Genomic DNA, 22,975 nt, shown 5'->3' on the forward strand with positions numbered 1-22,975 from the left:
GCAGTGTTAAGATGCTTCACATTCACCAAATGCACAGATATTGGCAACATTGTTGCAGACAGTTTAGGTGCAGGTACCCCCCATTCTCCTACACATGTGGTATTAGTTATCCCAGATGACTGTAACCTCCCTATCCTCCCACATGTCCAGGTGAGAGCCACCCTCAACATTGCAGAACACATAGCATCACTGTTACGAAATGGTATCCCTGGATGTGTGCTACATTCACCCCTGGAGGACATAGCACCACATGACAGACTGATATTAATCCCTGGCCATACTACGGGATATGTACCTGAACAGTGCCATACATACACAGTGGTCCCACACCAATGAGGAGTAACCTCTACTGACCCTGGTAACTACTGCATCATATGCACAACTGGCCTTGTGTTCTAAGCTATGGAAGTTTTAAGTATGGGCAACATGTACAGCAATATTACATATGTATATATTTCAGGACTATGTACACACAACCTATCTCATGGACATACCTATAGATAGTGAACTATGATACATTTGGAGGTGTCACAGTAAACACAGTATTAACCTGCTACTTTGCATTACCTGTGTTTGTGGCAGCTGTTGCTGTGTCAGTGGTGCTGCTTGCTGTTTTCTGCTGCTGCTGCTGGTTTTGCTGCTGTCAGTCTGTTTATTTTCGTATTTCTGTTTCTCTGATTGTATTGCATGTGTGGAGTGTGGGTACTGAATGCTTTTGTAGGTATCTGCATAGGCCCATGTGATGGCCTCTGCACCAATTGTAAGGCAGCATTGGCTAATTGCATACAGCCAGTTGTGTACTGATTGCATGTCTCACTGTGATTTCAGGACAGTGCTATAAAAAGGTATGTGAGATAGGCGTTGCCCTTTCAGATTGTAAGGGCGTGGACCATGCTGGTATGCTGTTGGAAAATGTTCTGTGAGTGTGAAGGTTAGTACATCTCTCATGCTTCATGCTGTGTTGTGAATTCAGGTTGCTGCATTTCTCCCACCTATTCCCTGTAGTGAGTGTGTATGCATACTGACACCCACAACTATATTTATTATGTATTGCTATATATACATATGTGTACATATACATACTGTCATATATGTACATTAGCTGACAATATTGGGTACAAGCTAACAATTTTCAGGGCTGTTTCTGTTAACACACACTAGTATGGGAATCTGGTAATTGGGACAGTGAAAGTCTGTTTGCATGCTTAGGGTAGTACACATACTATATTGCCTTTATCTTCATTCCTACTATTACATGTTCCACTTATTTAGCACTACATCCCTGTATGAGAGTCATGTCTTGCTGGTAGGTCATACAGAATAGTGTTACAATGGTCTTGTGGTAGGGCCTACTAGTATGCTTGTATTTTGCTTTCAAATTGAGTACAGGGTCTATCAATCAAAGTGCTGGAGGCACCTTCCAGCAGTTAAGGGGTTAGTAGGTCTCACAGGAGTCAGGCTGTGTTGCAGATTCTGGCTGCTGCATTTATCTTCACTGTCTCCTGTAGTGAGTGTGTATGGATACTGACACCTACGACTATATTTCATATGTATTACTATATATTTATATATATGTATGTGTACATTTACATACCTTCTTATGTGTACATTACCTTACATTATTATGTACAAGCGAACAATTAGTAGGGCTGTTTCTGTTAACACTGAACTAGTGTGGGAATCCAGTAATTCGGCCATTAAAACTCTACCTGAAATGCATTGGGTAGTACACCTCCTATATTGCCTTTATATTGATTCCTACTATTACATGTTATATTTATTTTAGCACTATGTTCTTGTATGGCAGTCATGGCTTAGTGGTAGGTCATACAGGCTAATGTTACCAAGCTGGGTTCGAGACTGGCAGTGGGAATTTATTTTTCCTTCCAGACTTTCAAAATGAGTACAGGACCTGTCAATCAAAGTGCCATAAAGGCACTTTTAAGCATTTAAAACCAGGTCTGCGCTCGTTTGAGCTCACGCATGCACACTGGCTTTTAGTTCCGCACAAGCCACACCTGCTCTATTTTCTTTGAAAGAAAAAGGGGTGACAGGAAAGTGGTGAAAAAGGGGTCACAAAGAGGGTAAGACAGTAGGGAAACAAGCGTGGATTTGCAGGAGGGATGTAGGTAAGGCCCATAGATGCCCATGTCTTTAGCAGCAACAGCTGTGCATTTCCATGTATTTTGGTGAGACATTTGAAACCTTCCACCCCTGAGAGAGGTGTCAGGACAACATTAATGTTTGTTGTAGAGCCAATTGTAATTAACAGTTTCAATGTCAAGCGGACATGTGTGCGACATGGACAGCTATGTATGGGTAATTTTTTGTGGGTACAGAGTGCCCTTTTTTTTGTTTTTTTCAGGTGAGAGTGGTATGTCAGGTGAAGGAAGTCGGTATAGCTGGGGAGGTAGGTTGTGTAGGTTAACAGACAAGACAGACAAGACGCATACAGGGGCGGTGTATGACACACGTGGGGGGGTTACACAATTGACGGGGACGGAGGTTGGGATATCCAAGACGCATGAGCCCACAGATGGCAACAGTGGAACTGATATCCCCACCCATAGGCAGTTGCCACTGTTCCTTCACAGCCCAGGACGGGGCTGTGCTGGGGACTGTGTAGGCGGGGCAACGGGCAGGGCCATTAGCTGTGCCGCACGAGCCTCAAGCTGGTGTAGGGGCCCAAGAACAGAGTCTTGGATCTCCCTTTGCACCACAGACCGGACACCTTGGAGGGTGAGTGGACGAACTCCTCCGGCCACGCTTGCAGAGGGGGGATGGGCCCCATCCCCTGCAGCGCTTCCACCCAAAGGTGGCACAGGGCCACTGGAGGAGGGTCCGGCCTGGGCACTAGTGCCAGGTGCAGTCGCCAGCTGAGGTGGGAGAGGTGGGTCCGCTGGGACCTGCCTTCCCAAGCGTTCTAGGTTTGTGAGTAGTTATGTTAGTTTGGGTTAGTGGCATATTATTCCATTCAGATTAGTTGTAACAGCATGCATTGTTATTCCCATTAAACAAACACCCAGATATTAACACCATTGAACAAGGGGCATATCAATATCACATGCATTATTTGAACGGAAATACACAATCAAACAACATGCAGGGTTGATTAATGGCAACAGGCCATCAGATTTGCAGGTATGAATAGGCACATGCACGAACAGACATGCATATATTTTTGAAACGGACAAATGTCCATGGTTAATGAAATGTTCACATACCAATATTTATTGGGTGTTGTTATATGGAATTATAGGGTTGGGTGGAGATAGAAAGTGATGACACATTCATAAGTTACACATTGATATACATTTGTAATAGGTACATAATTAAGTTGAGGCTGATGTTTCAAAATGATTTTTATTTGACTGTCATGCTACACCTGTTACAAATACATCACTATCCTACTTATTTTTAATTTGATCAGATACATCATCCTGCTACACTTTGATGACAGGACAGGGGACAACTATGGCTGTTTAGTCTGTCAGATAATCATTCATTCTATCTGCAAATTGTTTACTGTTATCACCATATACAGATTTTGGCCTAGACATTCCAGATTCAGACACACTGAAATCAGTTTGGGATGTTAATTTGTACTTCCCACATGCATTTAGTTCTGTGTAAACACACTGGGGCTAATATATTCAGGGGTTATTACTACTTTATTTATTCATACATGACCCTTTCTGTCACTCTCACACATCCTGCAACTTCACAGTTCAGGTTGGTACTTCTAGGCTTTGTTCACATATTAGACCTGTGGTGATTCAAACACTTTCCAACAGCCTCACTTCTGTCATGATTCAGCATTTCAACAGGGGATAAATCTCACATGTGACTACCTCAGATTCTGAAGCTGTACTCTGGAGACTACTGCAGGTTATACTACATTTAATTAATGGTGGGACATCTGTATTACAGCACTATTTATTTCTATAAATTATTTTTACAGTCACACTTGCATACTGATGAACTTGCTGCAGCCATACCTGCAAACTTTCAATTCTTGCTTGCACATTAGATTACTTTTAATCAATACACTGCAGTGTTCTGATACATGCTACACTATAATATTTATTTACAAGTACTAGATGGGGGTACTAACCTGCATGGTGGCGCAGTCGCGCCAGCCTACGGTCATGCATCTCGCGGTTCGCAGAGTGGACACCTGCAGCTGTAATACAAAGGAAGTAATATTGGACTACACATCTCCATGGTATCAGCTAGTTGAAATCCTTACATACATGAGTAAAATGTAACTTACTCAGTAGTGGGGCGTTGGGCATATCCCGGGCCTCCTGGATCCATTGAGTCAACTGGTCTTGCTTACGCCGCTTCAGGTCCGCATGGTGGTGACGGACCTGCTCACCAGTGCGTGGAATGCCAGTAGCACTGGTCAGATCACGAGCCAACTGGTCCCATGCCTCCACCCTGTACGCTCCCCATGAGACCTGGCCCTGCATGAGTTGGGCCTTGTGATGATGGACAAGGAGCCAGACCATGTATCTGGACTCCTCAATGCGCCAACGCTGTGCTCGAAAGCAACGTCCCTCACCTACTCCACTCATTCTGACTGCAGGTCTGTTCTATAATCAGTTCTGGTGTGTATTCCCGCCTATGGGGCTTATATATGCCACTTTTCCGCATACATTTCTCTGATTGGCCATTTTAGAATTGTATCTACTTCACTGAAAATGCTTTATCATGCTCCATTCTGGATTTTATCCCATATATATGCTATTTCTGCATTTCTAGGTATTGCTGTCATGGCTTAGTGGTTTAGTACCTTGACTCTAGTGCATGGTATCCTGGGTTTGAATCTGACCACTGATTTTAATTTTCCTGACAGAAATGAGTTGAGGACCTGTCAATCAAACATGCCATAAGCACTTTTAAGCACTTAAAAGCAGGTCTGCGCCGCTTGCGCTGAGCTAACGCATCTTGCTGGCAGTTAGCTTGTGGGAGCAGCGGCGCTGAAACGGTGTGCTGGGATAAACCTTAATTGGCTAGTGACACACATGCTAAGCTAAGCACAGCTAGTTGCAAACAGTTTCAGCCTGTTAAACCGGTGCTTAGCAACGGGCATACAATTTGCAGCTTTTTAAACACTACGCAGCTACGGGCACTGTGTCTCACAGCAGCTTAGCTATCAGTACATTTCTAATTATTTTTATTATTGTGTTACTTCAATATATCTGCTCCATTTCATTCCATTTTACAAAAGTGTATACTTTACATTTGTACAATACTGTCAGGGGCTTTTTTAGTGCTTATTTACAAAAAAAAAAGGTTGTTGTGTGGGCTCGAACCCTGCCTGCCTACTCTTAAGCCGGCAACTCTACCGCTAAGTTATTTCTTCTTGGCTTACTTTGCATATTTAGTTCTCATATCCTTTTCCACTGATTGCTAACTGTAGTTGTGCTAGTAGCACTCACAAGACACGAAACTGCATACAGTAGCACACATTTATGGGGTTAAAAAAATAAAACAGTTTTATTTTCATTTTATAGCCTCTGTTCACTTTGTACACTGATGGTCTGTGGGGAATGTGTTGTGTAGTGTGTTTGTTTACATTTCCATGGCCTCTCATGGCTGTTTACTTTCAGCCATTCTACACTTACGGGCGTGTCCGATGCAGGGCTTAGCCTACGGACACGCTTCTACTCTTACACGGACCGTGTAAGAGTTACAGTGTGATTCAGCATGCCTCATGCACCTCATGCATATGCATGACATGCTGACATCACACCGTTTAACCAGCCTCCGTGTAAGAGTTATAACTCTTACACGGAGGCTTCCTGAATCTGGCCCGGTGTCTTTTCATTTTTCCTATAATGTCTGATGAAGCAGCAAAGGTGGTGCAAAAGCGCCACTATTATTAAAGTGGCTTGGTCCTTTGCTTTTTTTTCACTGTATATTGTGTTTTGTGTGTGCTGGACCATTTCTCCTTACTGTCCTTACTGTTTGCTTTGCTGTATATACATTAAATAGTGTCTGGATTTCTTTGTTTTGCCATTCCAATATTAAGGAAGAAAATTACTGGTTTATTGGCTAACACTGATCTATCCTAGTAGTGAGATAATGTCATTTCTGCTGATTACAGAGCCAGTCACAATTACACAGGTTATAAGTCTATATTGCTGCATAGTAATTGTGTCAGAATATAAGGTCTTTAACTCAACATTTTTTGCAAAAGAGACAGCTTAGATGGATGGAAAAATATGTACTGCATATAGTACAGTACACAACAGAAGGAAAAAACAGTGCAGTATTTGAGCGTGTGGACTGTTTCCCTAGACTTTGTAAACAAGTTTATTATAACCTGTACAAGGAAAAAGTGGAAGAGAGAGTTTGTTGGAGACTCAACAGATAAGGGCACAATGCCATAAAGAGGAAGGCTGTGACACTGATGAAAAAATGCCAGTTGGGTATGTTTAAATGTTAGAGAAGCTTCATATAATACCATCCAGCCTACATCATATGTTGTGTCCATCCTATATAATACAGTTTGTAGGATAATAATGTTAGGAAGATAAATATCAGGTAGGCTTCCTCATGTATATATATATATATATATATATATATATATATATATATATATATATATATATATATATATATATGTATATATATATATATATATATATATACACACATATATATATATGCATATATACATATACTGTGTATTGAAGACCAACTCTAGAAACCAGGCCGATTCACAGAAACTGAAGGACATATTTGTTTTTTCTTATCTGGGTACAGTAAAGTGCAAAGGAAGAACAACAGCTATAACATATTGCCCAGAAATGTTGATTCAGATATAACAAGCAGTGCAGAGCTGTGCTATATGCAATGCACATCATAACAATAATCCAAGCTAGAGATGTTAGCATACATAATACCAGGTCATCCATGCAGGAGAGTGGCAAAAACTTGCTCCAGTTCAAATAAGTCACATGTCTCCAGGTTTCCTGAAGTAAACTGACAAACACAAGTGCAAGTAAGTTTAGTGCATTACTGTCTGTATTTTCAAGATGAAGGATACCCAGTGTTGTCATATCTATACAAATATCAAAAATTCAGAAGTGGAAATTCATATCGCGGGGCCCCCCACCTTTGCAGCTTGGGGTTAAATACAAAGGAAGTAATATTGGACTACACATCTCCATGGTATCAGCTAGTTGAAATCCTTACATACATGAGTAAAATGTAACTTACTCAGTAGTGGGCGTTAGGCATATCCCGGGCCTCCTGGATCCATTGAGTCAACTGGTCTTGCTTACGCCACTTCAGGTCCGCATGGTGGTGACGGACCTGCTCACCAGTGCGTGGAATGCCAGTAGCACTGGTCAGATCACGAGCCAACTGGTCCCATGCCTCCACCCTGTACGCTCCCCATGAGACCTGGCCCTGCATGAGTTGGGCCTTGTGATGATGGACAAGGAGCCAGACCATGTATCTGGACTCCTCAATGCCCCAACGCTGTGCTCGAAAGCAACGTCCCTCACCTACTCCACTCATTCTGACTGCAGGTCTGTTCTATAATCAGTTCTGGTGTGTATTCCCGCCTATGGGGCTTATATATGCCACTTTTCCCGCACATTTCTCTGATTGGCCATTTTAGAATTGTATCTACTTCACTGAAAATGCTTTATCATGCTCCATTCTGGATTTTATCCCATATATATGCTATTTCTGCATTTCTAGGTATTGCTGTCATGGCTTAGTGGTTTAGTACCTTGACTCTAGTGCATGGTATCCTGGGTTCGAATCTGACCACTGATTTTTAATTTTCCTGACAGAAATGAGTTGAGGACCTGTCAATCAAACATGCCATAAGCACTTTTAAGCACTTAAAAGCAGGTCTGCGCTTTGCTGAGCTAACGATGCGCACTGGCAGTTAGCTTGTGGGAGCAGCGCAAACGGTGTGCGCTGGGATAAACCTTAATTGGCTAGTGACACACATGCTAAGCTAAGCACAGCTAGTTGCAAACAGTTTCAGCCTGTTAAACCGGTGCTTAGCAACAGGCATACAGTTTGCAGCTTTTTAAACACTACGCAGCTACGGGCACTGTGTCTCACAGCAGCTTAGCTATCAGTACATTTCTAATTATTTTTATTATTGTGTTACTTCAATATATCTGCTCCATTTCATTCCATTTTACAAAAGGGTATACTTTTACATTTGTACAATTCTGTCAGGGACCTTTTTAGTGCTTATTTACAAAAAAAAAAGGTTGTTGTGTGGGCTCAAACCCTGCCTGACTACTCTTAAGCCGGCAACTCTACCGCTAAGTTATTTCTTCTTGGCTTACTTTGCATATTTAGTTCTCATATCCTTTTCCACTGATTGCTAACTGCAGTTGTGCTAGTATGCATGCCAGCGCCACGGCACACAGTAGCTTACACATTTATGGGGGTTAAAAAAAATAAAACAGTTTTATTTTCATTTTATAGCCTCTGTTCACTTTGTACACTGATGGTCTGTGGGGGAATGTGTTGTGTAGTGTGTTTGTTTACATTTCCATGGCCTCTCTCATGGCTGTTTACTTTCAGCCATTCTACACTTATGGGGGCGTGTCCGCATGCAGGGCTTAGCCTACGGACACGCCCCCTACTCTCTTACACGGACCGTGTAAGAGTTACAGTGTGATTCAGCATGCCTCATGCACCTCATGCATATGCATGACATGCTGACATCACACCGTTTAACTGCAGCCTCCGTGTAAGAGTTATAACTCTTACACGGAGGCTTCCTGAATCTGGCCCGGTGTCTTTTCATTTTTCCTATAATGTCTGATGAAGCAGCAAAGGTGGTGCAAAAGCGCTCACTATTATTAAAGTGGCTTGGTCCTTTGCTTTTTTTTCACTGTATATTGTGTTTTGTGTGTGCTGGACCATTTCTCCTTACTGTCCTTACTGTTTGCTTTGCTGTATATACATTAAATAGTGTCTGGATTTCTTTGTTTTGCCATTCCAATATTAAGGAAGAAAATTACTGGTTTATTGGCTAACACTGATCTATCCTAGTAGTGAGATAATGTCATTTCTGCTGATTACAGAGCCAGTCACAATTACACAGGTTATAAGTGTATATTGCTGCATAGTAATTGTGTCAGAATATAAGGTCTTTAACTCAACATTTTTTGCAAAAGAGACAGCTTAGATGGATGGAAAAATATGCACTGCATATAGTACAGTACACAACAGAAGGAAAAAACAGTGCAGTATTTGAGCGTGTGGACTGTTTCCCTAGACTTTGTAAACAAGTTTATTATAACCTGTACAAGGAAAAAGTGGAAGAGAGCGTTTGTTGGAGACTCAACAGATAAGGGCAATAATGCCATAAAGAGGAAGGCTGTGACACTGATGAAAAAATGCCAGTTGGGTATGTTTAAATGTTAGAGAAGCTTCATATAATACCATCCAGCCTACATCATATGTTGTGTCCATCCTATATAATACAGTTTATAGGATAATAATGTTAGGAAGATAAATATCAGGTAGGCTTCCTCATGTATATATATATATATATATATATATATATATATATATATATATATATATATATATATATATATATATATATATATATATATATATATGTATATATATATATATATATATATATATACACACATATATATATATGCATATATACATATACTGTGTATTGAAGACCAACTCTAGAAACCAGGCCGATTCACAGAAACTGAAGGACATATTTGTTTTTTCTTATCTGGGTACAGTAAAGTGCAAAGGAAGAACAACAGCTATAACATATTGCCCAGAAATGTTGATTCAGATATAACAAGCAGTGCAGAGCTGTGCTATATGCAATGCACATCATAACAATAATCCAAGCTAGAGATGTTAGCATACATAATACCAGGTCATCCATGCAGGAGAGTGGCAAAAACTTGCTCCAGTTCAAATAAGTCACATGTCTCCAGGTTTCCTGAAGTAAACTGACAAACACAAGTGCAAGTAAGTTTAGTGCATTACTGTCTGTATTTTCAAGATGAAGGATACCCAGTGTTGTCATATCTATACAAATGTCAAAAATTCAGAAGTGGAAATTCATATAGGTAACATCCATTAGAGCTGCGTTACCATGTCTCTGAATCAAGCACTACTGTCAGACCTAACCTCGCCAGTCCTCCTTAGCAGACTATGCAGCGACTTAGCATAGGCACTACCCAAATCCAAACATACACATATACACACTCGCACACACACACACACACACACACACACACACACACACACACACACACACACACACACACACACACACTCATACACATTCTCAGACATTCCCATACATACATATCAACTTATCCTCAAACAAACCTCTCACAATCACTGTCAGTTACAGATACACTCCATGCACCTGCACACATGATGCACACACATATGCCCACACATACAGGCTCCATATCCTGTGCCTAACCCCAATACTGTGACCACCCCGGCAGACATACAGAGACACAACACACACACACACACACACACACACACACACACACACACACACACACACACACACACACACACACTCACACACACAGATTCATTCAGCCTCATTCATGCCTCTACAGACACGTGTATACACATTTTCATACACATAAACACTGACAACCTCTCATCACCGTTGATCTTGTACACTTACCTACACCTCGAGTACTCCCAAGCAAGAGTTGAAAAGATTTCTGGGGGACATCACGTTCCCCTGAACTCTGGCATGCAATTTCTCCCGGAAGACTGCTCTCTGTCCTAAAACCCCTGCAAGAGGAAAACTTCAGTGGTAGAGCAGTCTGTGAATCAGACAGACTTACCATGATGAGAAAAACTTTTAAAATAAGGTTCTGTATCATGGTAAGCCTTTCAGAATGGGTCATGCTTCTTTTTTTGTACTTTTTATTCCCAAATTTGATCTAATGATTAATATATTCTTTGAAGCATTTATCTATGCAGTTAATTTGCAGCTATAATTTAGTCACTTCTGAACATTAAGCCCTGGCCCCAACTATTTTTTTTCTTGAAAGAAAAATAAAGCAGATGTTGTTTCTTGCTTATTTTTGCTTATGCCAGTCTTTAATTGTTATGGTTTTCAGAACTCGTGATTCTAATTCAAATTCAGTACCTCTCTGAAATTTGGTTTCTACTGTTATTATTAATTGTGAAATTGCTCAAAAAATACCTGCTAATAATTATTCATGCTCCAGTGGTAGGTATGCTTTACTCAACATATATGCTGTGTATAATTTCTTGTCTGGTCTGTATTTTGCTTTCAGGGTAAACTTCTGCAAATTAAGTAACATCCCTTGCAGTTTGGGGGTGCTTTGTACAAAGACTTTTTCACTATTGTTTTACATTTCCTCTTAACTTGAAATTATATTGCTCTATCAATTCAGCAATTATTACCAGTCTCTTGTCACATTAATTTTGTTTCATATTCAATACTAAGAGACATGAGATCCAACTGATTCCTCTGTATGTGATCAGTGCGGAGGACGCCAAAACAGCTTTGGTCATACCTGGGTTTAGTTTTTAATGATCTGTGGATGTTTAGTCAGAGCCAATACAAACAGATCTCTAAGAGTGAAAAATCTAGCACATTTTCCAGAGAAAAGAAGAGGTGTAGTTGAATATCATCAACATAAAGGGTCATAGGTTTATAGAAGGTTACTGGGCTAACAGCCCTAGACCCCTTACAAGCATAACCATATTTATCCTGAGTTGCCCCAATTGCCAGTGGTTAGGTGGTGAAGTTTGGAGAGGTAAGTGTCTATGGTAGTTAATAGCAACTTCTTTTGTCCAGAATGGACATGGGCACAACCCCAAAAGTGAATTTGCAGTCACACATCCATTGATCTAGGCTGTGTTTGAAGATTGTTCCATAGAAGTAGCTGTCTCTGGGAGATGTATCTATCTCTCCAGCATGACCTATTCATGTCATAGGCTAGGTTAAGATCCTTGGAGTGAGTGACCCTCATGTAGTTTGATTTACAAATGTGTAGCATTTCCATCTGGGCCAGGTCAGTGACTGTCCTGTAAGCCAGGCACAGGTCACCCCTTAGCAACTTGTAGGAGACAGAATACAGTGACAGGGCTTTCAGTCTTTCTGTGTAAAACTTGTTTGGTGTTGCCTATAATTTCTTGGTGAGAAACCTCTGTGGTCTCTCCAGTTGTTGTAGGTATCTGGTTAGGTACATGCAAAAGGGAGCATTTTACTCAATTATTGGTTTGATGAGGGCCAGGTATAATGGAATTATAACATCCTTAAATTTTGATGTGATGCTTTTACGTATAAGATGTGCCACATAGAAGGATTTCCTTACTACTGTGGATATGTGGTGGTCAAAACTCAGGTTGCTATCAATCTGAGTACCCAGATCATGTACCACTGGGTCTACACTTAGGGGGTGCTGTCTATAATGTAGTTATCAGGGATGTCAGCTTTCCCAAAGGGAATAATAAAGCATTTTTTGCATTTAGCTTTAATCCCTGGCTTTGGCACCAATCATTTGCTTGTTTTAACCCTGTCTGCAGTATATTAACATCATTGGGGTCCAAATGTTTGCTCCCAATTTGCAATCAGCAGCAAACTTGGTCAGCCACAGGTCTTCCAAGTTTGCCTGGATTTCTGAAAAATAAATTCCAAACAGTAATGGGCCCAGCACAGAACCCTTTGGGAGACCACTGGTAGCTGGTCTTTTGCTAGAGGTGATGTCACCCATTTTGACAGTATATGTCCTGTTGGTGAGCCAGTTGGCTACCCATCTGGTAATGTAGGGGTTAATTACCAATTGGGATAGTGTCTCTATAATATCTGTGTAGGGAACTGTGTCAAATGCCTTAGCTATGTCAAGATAGATGGTATGTACTGTCTTTCCCTCGTCCACGGCCTTGGTGACTTTCTCAAATAATTCAACCATGTTTAATTGGCATGATCTACCTTTAACGAATTCGAGCTGGGTTGGGTCCAGAGGTTTGAGATTTCCTATGTCCTTGTTAATAAGGTCCATAATGATTTTTTCCATGATCTTGCAGATGAGGCTAGTCAAGTTTATGGGCCTATAATTTCCAGAGTTGGTTGATGGGCCCTTTTTGTGCACAGGGATTACTGTTGCTGTCTTTTATTCCACTGTAACATAGCCAGTTCACAGACTGTGGTTAAACAGGGATCCAAGTGGGTCTGCTAGGTCATGGTTTAAGTTGTTTAAAAGGCAACCTGGGATGTTGTCTGATCCCATTTATGCCATATTTGTGGCATTGGAGAGCACCGTGATTATCTGCTCTCTTGAGATAATAGGCTGACAAATGGTGTCAGGTATACTTTGGGTGATGACTCAATCCATTTTCTTAATGTACCCCTAACCACATCTTTCCACCTCTACATCACCCCTTATGATAACAGTTATGTTCTCTTGAATGTGCACCTGACAGGGCTGTGGCTGAAATGGGCCCCCTGTGACTCAGCCTACTACCCAGGTAAACAAGCATACCTGGCTCCATAAAGTCTGTTCTTCATTGTTTCCCTTAGAACTGTTCTACTAGTAATCTAAACAGTATATCCCTTAACTAAAAAGCGCAGCACTTGTTCCTAAAAAGCTTTTTTTTTTTTTTTTTTCTCCAAAAAAAAAAAAAAAAAAAAGCTCAGCACTTGTCTTAAAAGCATCTTCTTTTCAGGCTTAGCACTTCTGTATTATACAAAGTCCCTCACTAGTGAAAACCGCCCCCCCCCAGGAGTACCCACTTCCTTACTAAGTCTTCTCTCATTCAGTTACACCCCAAACTTCTTAATTTCTCTAGCATGTCGAAGGGCCAGATGCTGGCGTCCTCTCCTGTCCAGTTGGTGAATCTGGGAATATTGAGGCAATGTTACAATTGCCTCATGTATACAGACAACCCTCTCCTCCTCCCACATAACACAAATACTTGCGAGAGATGCAGCTATTTAGCCAAACTGGAGGCTGAGCTCTCTCAACTCAGGACTGGCAAGACCAGACAGGAGGAGAAGGCAACTACACACACCACAAAACCAGTCTCACATAAAGCTATCACAACAATGAATCAAACACATAAACACACAAAGACATACGGAGGCTCTGAGCAAAATTTACCTAAACAGCAGAGGCCTCCAAAGCAGACACCCAAGCAACTGCCATCTCATGACACACCACAGGCAACACATAAACCACAAAATCAGTGTGCAAAGCAGTCACAGCCCTTAAGGCCAAATACAACACCAAACATACTTGTCATAGGTGACTCCATAGTCAGACACACTGATGTCCCACTCACCAGGCTGAACAAGGAGAGGGTCACAGTAAGCTGCCTATCAGGCGCTAGAATCCACCACATAACACAAGCACTCAGGTCACTCCACAGCAAGTACAAATATGACACAGTCATTGTCCATGCTGGTGTGAATGACCTGAGACGCACCTCCCTGGACTACATGAAAAGAGACATAGAGGAGCTCTCTGATTATGTAGCCCAGGCAGGTATGACCCTGACCCTGAGCAGCATCCTTCCTTCACCAAGAATGATGCCACAACATAGAGACAAGATGATCAGCTTTAACAATTGGCTTAATTTCTGGTGTCATTCAAAGGGGATCCAGTGTCTGTCTGCCTGGGATGACATGCTTGACAAGCCACGCTGCTTCAAGGGACGGCTTGCACCTGTCACCCTGGGATTCGGATATTGGCTAAGGCTCTTGCCACCCCATAGTGCCTTTTTAGGCAAGGCTCAAATTCTAAACCTACCACCCTAGAAAACAAAAATGGGAAGAAACTAAGGGTAATGCTGCTCAATGCCAGAAGTCTAAATCTCAAAATGCACTTTTCGAGGCCCTTCTCAGTATGGAGAACATCGATGTCTGTGCTGTGACTGAAACCTGGTTCAAGGCTCCTGAGAGCACCCGGCACTATCAGGTTTTACCTCATATCATGCGTTCCGGCCCCAAAACCCGGACCACACCACAAAAGGAGGGTGTATCCATATTCATCAAGGATACCCACACCTCCAGGTTGGTGGCAATGCACGAAGCATCGGAAACCATCCAGGTGCAATTAACCATAGGCAAAACTGCTCTACAATTTGTAGCATGCTACAGGCCACCCTCTCAAACTCAGGAACCCCACACAGCCTTCCTGAAGACACTGGAGGGTATAAATGTATCTCCAAACACCATTATATTGGGTGACTTCAACTACCGAATATAGACTGGGAACATTACTCAAGCCCAAACTTTCTAGCCCAAAGGTTCCTGGAGTTCATAAATTCAAATGCCATGGAACAACTAGTCACTGTTCCCACAAGAGGAGAAAATATACTAGATCTCATCATCACAAACATGGGGACAAAATGCTCCACACCGAAGTATATCCCTCATTGGTGAGATCAGATCATAAACTAATCTCACTGGATATCCACATCCCGCCCCACCCCAAACAAAAAGACCACAGTGAAGAACTTCTCTAAAGCAAACTTCACACTACTCAAGACTGGTGTGGTATCCTTCAAGGCCCCGAGCCAGTGGAAACCACAACCCAAGCTGGAAGCCCTTACAAATGCCTTCTATGAACACCTCCAGGACTGCATGGATCAGGCAATCCCTAATAAAACCAAGACTCTTTCCACCAAGGGCAAACGTCCAGTCTGGTGGACCCCAGCCATAAACAAACTTTACAATAAGAGGAGAAAGCTGTTACATGATAGAGCAAAATCCATAAAAGAGAAGACACCTTTGATCATTATTAGTAAAAAAATACAAGCACTCATAAAATCATCCAAGGCCAACTTTGAGAGAAAAATTGCCATAGATTCAAAAGACAATCATAAGGCCTTCTTCAGCTATGTTAGAAACCTGGGTGGAAACTCCCAGATGTGCTCAGAATTAGTCCAAAATGATACAAAAATCACTGAACCCACAGACATTGCCAACATACTGGCAGACAGGTTCAGTGCAAACTTCACCCCCTCTTCCCCCCAAAAGGAGAGATAACTATCCCAGCGGAGTGCAGCCTCCCAGACATCTCCAATGCGCAGGTGAAAGCTGCTCTCTCTAAAGCTAAAAACACAGCATCAATGGGACGGATGGTGTCCTCGGCTGTGTGCTACATGAACTCAATGAGGAACTAAACCCGCACATAAGGCAGCTGTTTAATCTTAGTCTTACCACAGGATACGTGCCCAAGGAGTGGTGTACGGCAACTGTGGTCCCACTCCACAAAGGCGGTGCCTCTATGGACCCTGGTAATTACCGCCCCATAAGCTTAACAAGCCTGGTCTGCAAAGCTATGGAGAGGATCATAATGGAACTCATAAACAAAGACATAGGGGACTTGCAGACATTGGACCCGACCCAGTTTGGCTTTGTCAAGGGCAGATCATGCCTTTTGAACTTGGTCGACTTCTTCGAAACAGTCACCAAGGCCATTGATGAGGGAAAGGCAGTCCATACAACTTACCTTGACCTTGCAAAAGCTTTTGACACAATACCCCACTCGGGTATTATAGAGAAACTTACCAGCTTAAATGTAAACCCATATGTCACAAGATGGGTTGCAAACTGGCTAAAGGACAGAACCCACAGGGTTAGAGTAGCTGGCGCCATGTCAGGCTCCAAGCCGGTCACAAGTGGTGTCCCACAGGGCTCAGTCCTTGGCCCCCTGTTGTTTGGCATCTACTTCTCAGAAGTACAGGCTAACATAGGAGGACTATGGCTGACAAAGTTTGCAGATGACTGCAAACTGGGAGCCATAGTGGAAAGTACATCGGACACAGATATCCTTCAGAGGGGTCTCACGGAAACTGATAGCTGGTGCCAGAGCCATGGCCTGAAGTTAAATGCCAAAAAATGTATAGTCATGCCCTTCGGGAAAAACAAGGTAACCCCAAGCTACCATATAGGTGGCAATCCACTAAGCACAGAAGAGGTTATCAGGGACCTGGGGACCCAGGTTGACAGTGGCCTTTCTTTTGACACTCACATTGCTAAAGTGGTTAGAAAAACCTTCTACATTGCCCACCTGATCATGAAGGGAGTCACATCCAGATCAAGTGAGGTTATTGTTCCCCTGTACTCTTCACTTATCAGACCAATGATCGAGTACAATGCCCCATTCGGGATGTATCTCACCCGACACCTGCAGCAATTGGAGAGACCCCAAAAGTTCCTCACCAAAAGGATAAAGGGACTCCAAAATCTGTCATATGCTGCCAGACTGAAGAAACTCCAGCTCTATTCAGTCGCATACCGTCTGCTCAGAGGTGACCTGTGCCTGACATACAAGGCCATGTCCAACCCGGAATTAATGGGCATACTCCACCTCAAAAAATCCAAATCTACCAGATCCACTAGAGCAAGCGACTTAAACCTTAGCATGGATATAAATAGGACATGCTGGAGGGATAGATTTGTCACCCAGAGACTCCCTATGTTGTGGAATAAAATCCCGGTCCATGTGAGGCAGAGCACCTCGTTGGCTCTGTTCAAGAGAAATCTTGACCGGTGGATGGGAGATCGTAGGTTTATCCCGGGAATCATCTCTGTGTCACTGCTGGACAGAGGCACAACAAACTAATGGGCACAGTATTTTTTAACATAAGGGGTGGCGTAAGCCACAAAAACTCTGGGCTAGGCTTATAAATGCCTTAGGGCAGATAGCCTAGTATAAACCTATGAACCTATGAACCTAAATAAATGAAATAAATTAAACAGAAAAGGTGACTAGGTATAAAAAAATAAATGCATACCAAAAAGAGAGAGAGACAGAGACAGAGATGAAAAATATTGCTACAAGACTATGATATTTCATCATCGGAGTGCAGCTGTCACAAGCACATTCCCCTGATAAATCCTTAGGTGCTGACAAAAAGCCAGATATTTGGTTTAAAGCATAGCACTGATACAATTATTTAACAGGATATTATGCAACCCATCTTGTCATATTTTGTTACAACAAAGTTGCACAAAGTCTGAGGATGTTAAATGTTGTAAGTTTGCCCTTTTCTTCAATAAACACAGTCAACAAGTAGGCATTATAATGAGTAGAACCACTGAAAAGGGAGTGAGGGGGGTTTGCCATATAAGGCAATGTTTTATCTTAATAAGTGCCATTTTACTGATTTTCTTTTTGGCAAATGAACATGCTGAAGAATTCTATGATGAAGTAAGATTTTTGGCTCAGTCACTTTCAGACAGCTGATACAGACCACTACAGCACAAACAGGTAGTGCCATGAGCAACTAATATGCGCCATCTTTACTCCTTTGTTTAATTCCTTTGCTCTGTACCTAGATACTATGTTAAGTCACTTTGACAGATCAGTACTCACAGGTGAGTCTTCAGGTTAAAAGATGATTGACAATAATAAATTTAGCAACCCATACTGAAAACACTTGGAGTATAAAACAAGTCTTGCGTAGTTCCCTACTGAAATATCATCACTTGAAATACTGAGTACCAGCACACCGGAAAAAAAAAGATTGAAAATCCAGGAAAAGAGTGAAGCTGGAACATCACTGTTTTCCTTTAAACTTCTTTTTTGCAGGGGTCAAGACCCCCTGTACCCCCCCACTCCACCAAACATATATATCAACTGAAAGACTTCCCTACCTCAGAGCAAAGGGAATATTATGAGAAATGGGCACATCAGACTTCGCATACATAAATCTGGGTTTTGTTGGCCATTCAGTCTTCTTGTTCAGAACTCAATTTAGTAGGTCCCAACATTTCAAATTGTTACTGCCTGGAGCAATTCAAGGTGTTAGAGTGCACCCTGATATGTCAGCTAGTATGCACTGTTTACATCTCTGGAACTCATTCAGCAGTCAAGCAACAGGTGCTGCAATTGCTGAAGCAAGACATCCTAAAACTTACATACTGGATGTACTTGTTGAAAACACTCATATCTGAAAAAATAGACTCAGCAACTGTTTTGTGGGGAGTAAAACAACTGGCAATAAATTTTTATTTCATCTCTCTCTCCATCTCTCTTTGTCTCTCTCTTACTGGCATAGGTTCTACAAAACCCTTCAGAAACAGGTGTGAAAACCAGTGCCTTTAATTCCTGATTGGCTAATGAATCCTTTGAAGGAGGTCGTTGAATTTGTGCAAAATGGTTGTTGGCATGATTCATAGGTTAGTACTAAGCTAACTGCTCTTGCGAGCCATTTTAAGCCTAGCCAATTATCTCTTGTGAGACTCAAACCTGGCACCTTGTGTTTGTAAGGCAAACACCTTAACCATTAGGCCACCCTCGCAACCCGCGTTTCAAAGGTTGGTAAGACCTGTAGTGGTCATTTGGGAAATTCAGTGAGATGACTTAATGGAGGAAACATGGCCTATAAATTAGACATTGTATGGGTAACAATGAGGTGCTCCATGCAGAAGCTTTGAATGTGGCAAGAGGGGTCTAGAAGTACAATCATTTGATTATTTTTCCATAGAAAGTACAGTAATGTAAGATGATCTAGATCAATAACAGTAAATGTTCAAATTCCACTCTGACTTAGGCTATGTGGGTTGTTTCATGACTAAGGAACAACAGCAATCCAGCTTCAAAAAGCTCTGGCTCCACCCACACCTGCACTCCTTCACTCTGACTGCTGACTGGCTAATTCCAAGGAGGGAAATCAGCAATCAGAGTGAAGCTTTCTTTAGGACTTTCTTGCTCATGCAGTGTGAGAACAGCTTAACAATCCTGAAATAGCCAAGCAATGATAACAATAAAACATATACAACAGAAACAAACACAACCATGCTTTATATACCAATTATAACTATACACAAGAGTAGGAGATGGAGGGTGGGTGTGGATACTACAGCAGTGAGGAATTCAAACATCTACTGGTATGGCTAAGTGCAACTTACGCAACTGTTCTATGCTCATTATTACCACTGCTGCAGTAACCCTTAACCCATAAGAGTTGAATATCAAAGCCTATCCATCCTTGGAGGAGGACCTAGAAAAGGAAACCGGTTTGTAATGCTTTGTAAAAGTATGCACAGAGGACTGTGTAACTGCCTCTAGAATATTTCTAGAGTCCATTCTTTTCCATTATGCCATCAAAGAAGACTTGCAGAATGTGCCTTGATACCGCTTGAATGGATTTACCATGGTGGGAATAACAGAAAGAATAGCTGAGGACAACCACCTGGAAATTTCTTGTTTAGACACAGAGTTTTGGTTTTAGCCCCTTGATAAGAACAAAAAATAGCTGATCCGCTTTTCTAAAGGGCTTTGTTCTGCCAAGACAGTACCTATGTCCATCCAGGGTATGCAGACTCTCATCTCATTATTCTTTTTCTGGTTAGAAAACTGGGAGATTGCTGGCTTGATTCAAGGTAAACTCTGAAATCACTTTGGGCACAAATGAAAGCTTTGTTCTTAAACTGACCCTATCCCTATGGAAAATCAGATAGAGTTCACCCACATCTACAGCTTGCAGCTCAGATACACTTCTTGCAGATGTCAGAGCAATGAAGAGTACAGTCGAACTAGTTCAAAAGGTAGCACAGCCAACTTCTCTAGCACATAGTAAAGATAACAAGTAAAAGAAACCTTTCTCAAGTGTAAAACTTTCAGAGACTGTTTTGCAACAAACACAGAAAAAAAAGAGGATCCATGGGCAGTTGAGCTGAAATGGCTGCAGAATGACGCTTTACAGAGAAATAGGTGAGGACAGATGAAGTAACACACAAATGTTTGAGCACCAGTGGTACAAAACCCCTGATGGGCAGGTGGTTATTGGTTAGGTACCAACTAGAAAATCACTTTCTCTTACCAATACAGGATTTTCTTGTAGCAGGCACTCTTGCATCCTTTAGTACCTGCTGCATGTCTTCTTGAAATAACTGACTAAAACATAATAAAAATGAATCATCCAGACAATTGAAGATGATTGATGCTGGGGGGTGTATCAAACTCCCCTGTCTTGTCTGAGTAGATCCAGTTTGTGAGGAAGCTTGTGGTAATTGCCATTGACCAATTCCATATAAAGGGAGAACCAATGTTGTCTGGTCCAAAAAGGGGTCACCACAATTATTTTGGGGATATCGTTTTGAATCTTTAGAATTACCCTGAATATTGATTTAAAAGGTGAAAACACATAAAGGAATATTCCCTTCCAAGGAAATGAAAATGCATCTATCTTCTAGACTTTATGTGCAAGGCGCTCTAAAGCAAAATTGGATTAGGTGTATGTCTTATAAGGAGGTAAATAGATATTTTTGAGATATTCCCCACAAATTTATCAATTCCTGGAATACCCCCTCATTAAATTTCTATTCATGAGAGTCTGTCCTGGTCCATTTCAGTTTGTTTACCACTATATTTTGCTCTAACAGAATGATGCTTGGAGGTATCAAGAATGCTGAAAAGTTAACTCCAAAACTATCACAATCAGACTGCAAAGGGGATACAACCTTGTAATTCCCTAGTTTTTATGTACCACATGACTGTGATATTGCCTGTAACCAAGTGAAAAGGTTCTGCGGCCATTGAGCAAGCTTCTGATTGGATGAAAGCCATGCCATCCCCATGTTTTTCATCCTATGAGAAGCTCATTCCCATGTTTCATCCCATCAGAAGCTCATTCAACTCCAGCAATTACATGTCATGTTTTCATCTTATCAGAAACTCAAAGTATAACCATCTCCACCAACTACCCCATAATATTCAAATAGAGTAAAACCAGCTCCACCAATTACATGCTATGTTTTTCATTCTATCAGAAGCTCATTCAAATAGAGTATAACTAACTCCACCAACTACATGCCATGGCTTTCATCCAGTCAGAAGCTTGCCCAATGAACCTACCCAGTGGTTAGTGGCTATAAAAACTTATGTTGTTTAACTTTAGTACACATATTACAAAGAAACATTTTCAGGGCTACTGCCCTTATCCATCTTTGAATAAAGCTTTTTTTTTTAAAAAAAAAAGAACAATTTGCATCTTATTCTTCAAAAAGGAGGGTATAATATAATCGAAAGTAAACCTGATTATTTAAGTCAAGAAACTTTTAGGAATAAGAAGACACTTCTGGACAGCCATATTTAAAGATTTCTAGAAGCTTGCATTTTATTTATGTGGGGTAGCAGAAACAATAAAGGAGTACCTCTTAGCAGACCCCTCCAGAAGACTGGAATTTGCATTAATGACCATTCTTTCACTTGACCCTGGCTTGGTGTTAGCATATGAAACATACAAAAAGGTAATCTTTACTGGCTCAAAATATGGACCGTTTTGCAAAAGTCACATTTCGGTATGAGGAAGTGCCATCATCCCAGTCTGATACTGAGGAAAGCATCTTTTATTTCTCAGCTTCTGTAAAGACACTATAGAAAGGACAGGAATGAATCTGTACATCCTAAATGGCCTAATAAAGGTCCAGCAATTGCCAGAAACATGGAGAGGGTAAAGGACTACTGGCACAGAATCTGAGGATTTTATTATTGGTTCAAGCACTGAAACTTGCGCCAGCAGGAACCAGCAGCAGGTGCATCAGCATCAACGTCTCAGCAGAGAAGCCTGAGCTGAGGATGAAGGCGGTACCTGGGCCTGCTTTTCATGCAATAACTGCATGTGATTCAGTTGAATCTTTCACAAGTTATCCATTGCATGAAACTCTCCCTCGTGCTCAGTGATCTCCTATAATACTAAGAAGATACAGTTAATACCAAGCATGATGGAGTATGCAGATGCAGCAAAGAAGAGGGAAAAGGATCCTCATCCAGACTAGCCAGTCCAGATCTGGTGTTTATGAGAAATGGTTGTGTGGTAAGGACTATTTGAGACCTGGTATCTGACCATAACCTGGAAGCTGGACAGCTCAGAGCAAACAGCCACTACTATCCCTGACATCCCAGCTGAGAGATTTAAACATTAAATCAGTTACAACTTCAAGTGGAAATCATATCTAAGATTACAAGCTGGGGAAGAG

The sequence above is a fragment of the Protopterus annectens genome, chromosome 13.part0, assembly GCF_019279795.1.
Source record: "Protopterus annectens isolate FY-2018-M chromosome 13.part0, PAN1.0, whole genome shotgun sequence".
Taxonomy (NCBI): domain Eukaryota; kingdom Metazoa; phylum Chordata; order Ceratodontiformes; family Protopteridae; genus Protopterus; species Protopterus annectens.